Here is a 5,918-nt window from a genome sequence, read left to right as displayed (position 1 = left end):
ATTTTAAAATTCATCACTATACCTTTCATCTCTTAGTATAATTTTTCTTCACATGATTTAGAGTAACATTAATTATTAAGAGACGTCAGCTTTCAGAATGCAGACATTAATTTCAACTCTTTAGTCTTTTTCATAAATTTTATTTTCTCTATTTAAATCTAAATGAGCCATATCTAGCCATTTGTTTCTACAAACTCCGTAGAAAATGTTGCAGAGGACAAAACATAAAATGAGGCAAGATGATAACCCAATGGCCTTCTCAAAGAACAACAATCATAATATTTCAGAAATATACAATGACTTTATTCAAAGAGATGCAAGGGATGGGAGTATTTTAGAAATCAGACAATTTGAAACAAAAACAAAATGGTGATCTCTCCAAGACATTTTCATCAAAATTAAGGTCTTATAATTTCTATATGAAAAGGGGGCCTAATTACTTTTGAGAAGAAGGTAAATCATTAGTTTTGGTGAAATATTTTAAGCAATAGCAGCATCATTAGAAATCATAGGCCAAACATTTATTTTTGCATGGCACTATGCTTGACACTGTAGTCAGTGGCCAGAGTGAAAAAAAGTTTAAGCTAAATTGAAGCTGGGTACCTACATTAAAAAGTGATTAAAATAATGATAAAGAGATTCCATTCCAATAATTACAACATGCTTCATAGAATTATGGCTAGTTTTAGTTGATCTAATATCAGTGAATGTTAGAGCTTATTTGAACAATATAATTCCCCTGTCTTTTTAGATCCTAATTCAAACAAACAAATTTCAAAATGAGATTTATTAGATTTAGGAGGAGAATTTTAACACAGACTGAGTTTCAGGTGATATTAAGAAATGACTGTTAATTTTTTTAAGCATGATGATGGCATTGTGGTAATCTTAGAAAAAGTCCCCACTATCAAAGGAATATAAAATGTCTGACGGTTATTTTTCCAGCCCACAAATGCCCTGGGATGCTACAAAAAATGCATTTAGGTCGTTTTGATATTTTACACAGAATGTTTTAGTGTACCAGCCAGATCTTTCTTTCAGGACTCAGGTTTTTATTTCCCCAGCTGTGGGAGTATTGGCTTATCTCAACTCCCAGCAGAGTTGGTGAAAACTGGCACTGACTGACAGCCCTTCCTAGCCCAAGGCTACCACCATTCCCTGGGGAAGTCTATATCCAGTGACTGATTGATTATGGAATACAAAGCCCATCACCTTGCTTTAGTTAGAGACAGTTCTGAAGGGCTACCTCAGATTAGTGCCTCTTCTAGGATTGGTTTGGCCTCTGTTACAACTGCATGTAAGTTCGACTTCTCCCTCTCCCTAGTCCTTTTCTTGCTCCCTTAAAAGTGTTGCTCCCAAGAGCATCCCCAAACCACGTATGCACATCTCCATCTCAATGTCTGTTTCAGACTTTTATTCTAAGGATCCTAGACAGGGTAAGAAAAGAGAAGCAAAAGTGTTACTCCATGAATTGTCTTCAACAATAAAATTCTTCCCCTTTGGCTGTGATGGCTCTCTCTTACCCACCATTAGCCATAATCATCACAGTACTGGGGCCTTTTACTGTAGGAATCCCAGTTACCAAAAGTAATTAAAGTACCTGTTTACAGTCATGGACGAGCGTCCTTGATCCTGTGCCCAGGTCTGAGACCTCTCATTGCTCCTTAGCTTCTTCCCACACCACGGTAAGATGTCCATTTTCCAAGTGGAAGAATAATCCACCTGGTTGGAGTAGAAGAATTTCCCAATCTATGTCAAGCTTGAGCAAACCTCCAATTTCCATTTCTTTCAGGATTCTAGATATATTCTGTCAGCCACTCTAGGCCAATTGTGCTTCTCCATCCACTACCCCAAAATCCTACATTGGGAGATTGGGGAGTTAGCCTGGATAAAGGAATGGTAGCAGAGGCCCTCAACTCCATTGGTTAAGTAGAACCCTAGCCATTTGCAAGAACACCACCTCTGACTTCTTTACTTAAATGTATTACAGTATGACTACTTTTCTAAAACATATTTCACACAGTTTCTTTTGTTTCCTCATCATAATATTATAGTTTTAACATCATATGAACATAAAAATAATTGGAGAATATTGTTTTTTATTTTATGACACAATCATGTACATACAAATGCATATCTACAAAAACATACAATGAACAAGTGAATATGAGAAAGCAACAGGATATAAACCCAATGTACAAAAATGAGTAGTATTTCTATATCCTACCAACAATCATAAAATGAAGTTAAAAATTAATTCCCCTTATAATAGCATAAAAAAATAAAATACATACAAATAAATTTAACAAAGTCATGCACTATCTCTACACACTGTTAGAAAAATTTAAAAAGAGATAAAAATGAAGAAATATGTTTTGTTCATGGTTTGGTAAATTCAATGCTATTCAGATGTCACTGAACTGACTGGTTAGCTCAGTCAGTTAGAGTGTGGTGCTGATAACACCAAAGTCCAGGGTTCAAACTCTGTACAGGTCAGCCACCAAAAACAAGACAAAACAAAACAAACAAACATGAAACAGATGTCACGCCTCTCAATCAATATCCCAGCAGATATTTTCTATGGAAAGTAACAAGCTGATTAAAAATAGACACAGAAATGCAAAGACTATAAAAAACTAAAAATAATCCTGAAAATAAAGAAAAATAAGGCCGGAATACAGATAGCGCTCCATATTCAAGGCTTTCTATACAGTGCCAGTAACAAACAAGTGAGCTATTCACATGAGTGACAAATAGATCAATGAAACAGGAAAATGTAAAATTAGAAGCAGACTTAATAGTAAATTGATTTTTTAAAAAGTGCCAAGGCAAAGTTCCTTCAACGAACAATGTAAGAAGAACTGTAATACATATGGAATAAAACTGACCTTGATCCCTACCTCACACCATCATAAAATATTAATTCATGGTGGATAGGCTTAAATGAGGAAATTAAAACTATAAAGCCTTTAGATGGAAACATAGGAGATCGCATCTTGAACTAGGAATATGCAAAAGTTTCTTAGTCAAGACATAGAGAAGCAATAAGTATAAAAGAAAAAATTATAAATTATATCTTATCAAAATTAAAAACTTCTCATCTAAAGATGACATTAAGAAGATGAATAGGGTGAATTCAGTTTTCAAAACTGTACAGTTAATATTTGTGCATTGCAATTTAAATAAAATTTACCTCAAAAGGAAATACCTATTTAATAAAACAATAAATGTGAAAACCCAAGTATTTGAAAGGTGTCACTCACACACAATTTTCTCAGAGAGAGCTTCTTGACCAGACTTTCCCAATCTCCCCCTGGAGTTTTCAAGCTCAATCCGTAAATTCAATTGTGACATATTTATGGGAGGGTTTTCACCAAATACACACACACACACACACACACACACAAACACACACATATACATGCACACACTTTCATAGTTTGAGATGATATTCTATGTTTTCACATATACATTTTATATATATGAATATATTTTATCCAACTTTCTTCAACATTTTTCATTTTTCTACTTCATTTTATTTACCTATATAAGAAAATGTATTCTAGCAATTACTATAAAACATTTTATTTAAATTTATTTCTTTAGGGAAATATAAAACATTTTTTAAAAATACAAAAATTTCTTCTTTTCCTTATTGATTCAAAAAACCTCCTAAACATAATATTTTCTATTATTTTCTTGTTATTCCATGTCATGGATCAAAAAGAGTATCCAGATAACCAGATTTATTAGGTATAATAGTAGTGTGCCTATCAGCTAGGTTAAACTGAAGAGGAGGAAAACATTACATATAGTTTTTAGGATCATTAAGAAAACTCAAGTGTGCAAAGCTAATTTAAGTCTGGAAGGAATACTCACTTGCTCCTCTCTCTTTCCAAATATTATGTAACAGTTACAATATTTCAACATTAATACAGAGAAATGTAGTTCACACAAAAAGTACAAAGAAATGTAGTTAACACAGAAGATTTTATCATTTATAAAAAGAAACAAAAACTGGTAATTAAAATGTGCTATAATTTACCATTTGACCAGAGTAAAATGGAAGCTCTAATTTTGTATTAACTGTACTCGTGGAATAATCATATTTTATCATGATAATAATTCACATGATTCCCTCATAATGATGAAATACATTCTCATTACTACTTGTCTTCATAATGATGCCAGTATATGTTTAGAACTCAAAGCAAATTCTTTGAGATCTCTTTACCAATAACTAAGAAATCATTCCTTTTGGTGGCAGTGTGGTTCTCCTCTGTTTAACAATCCCCTCCAAGGATTTACCTATGTCAAATTCATTAAAATTAAATAAGAAATTCTGACATTAATTATGGCCAATGAATACAATAATTTCTTGAGTGTAATAATTTTAACAATTTCCAATTTGATACAAAATACTAGCCAAATTGTTCAAAGAGTACTTAATTAAAGAAATTTTTATTATTATTATTTCTACATGCACATTTGGGCAGAGACCAATCATGGCTATGATTACACAGACTGCCCAGAAAACATCCAGGTGGCCTCTGCCTGCATACAGACTAATCCTGCTGTCACCCTGTTAGGCTTTAGGAATGCAAAGCTTTAAATTGCTTATTTTATATGTTTATAAATGGTTTATGTTAATTTTTCTACTATCACATACTGTTTAATGAGTTCTGAAGATTTTTATAAAGAGAAGTGATTAAAATTTATCCTATGCTACAAGTTAACTTATTGTACTGATCATTCATACCTGGGTGTATGAGTAGCTGGAAAAGAAAAGCACAAAACTTGGAGAGCCATTTAAAAACAACTGTAAGGTATTGATCTAAGAGGTGTGGAAACAATAGAAATGCCAGAGAACTTTCCTGTGAAGACTCTGAAAGGCAATACAACTTCAAACCTCATCCAAAATTCCGATAATATTTTCTTTAGGAATTATTGTTAATAAAGGTGGATTCAAACACAAGCACTCTATTTACTAAGTTTTCCTCATATATTTGTTCTTTTAAACATCGATGGAGCCCAGATAGGCAAATAGATAGATAGATAGATGATAGATAGATAGATAGATAGATAGATAGACAGACAGATAGCAAAATTATCCTTGGACATTAATACAGTAGTAACTTATAAAAATTATTTTTGTATGGAACTTAGCTTTTATTTCAGAAATTAAAATGAGAGTTCTTATATTTCTCTTTTTAAACTGTAATTAAAATAACACAAAAATTTGATTAAAAGAAAAGCCCCCCAAATTTAGTGCTTTCATAGTGTTAGCCATAAAGATAAAAGCAAGGAATTTAAGGAGAAATATACTTGTTAGTGTTATAAATATTGTCTAAAATGTATTGCCAGCTGTAATTGTGACAATATGGGCATAAAGACTAAATTTTCAATATAGCACAGTTTCGGTTGTATACAAAATGAGACAAGTTCTGTACAGAGAAGATCATGAGCTCAAATTGAGACTGAAAGGGGACAATAACATGTCCCTATGGATTTGGAAGGCAAGAACACTGGCACAAGCATGATGAATTTGTCGACTCAAGCTACCTTGCCATGTCTTATTCAAAATTTAACTTATATTCCATTTGTTTTGTTACGTTTGTCCACAGAATATGCCCATCCTGGCACCTCAGGAAAAAGACATCTGGACAACGTGCTTTAACCTGTACAAGTCATATTCAATTTTCTTAAAAAATATACGTACATTTAACAGGCTGAAGGAAAGAAGGGAAATCTTGAATTAATAAGATGGATGAATATGAATGGCTGTAACTGTTTCTTATGTTTTATTTCTCTAAATACTTTGAGCTCTTTCAAGATAAAATTTATACTTTCTACTCTATCACAGAGTGAGAAAGTGGTATTTGATCTCAAAAATGTGTTTAAGATGAAAAATTTTAAAA

The sequence above is a fragment of the Cynocephalus volans genome, chromosome 2 (genome assembly GCF_027409185.1).
Source record: "Cynocephalus volans isolate mCynVol1 chromosome 2, mCynVol1.pri, whole genome shotgun sequence".
Classification (NCBI taxonomy): Eukaryota; Metazoa; Chordata; class Mammalia; order Dermoptera; family Cynocephalidae; genus Cynocephalus; species Cynocephalus volans.
Note: the sequence above shows the minus strand (reverse complement) of the source record.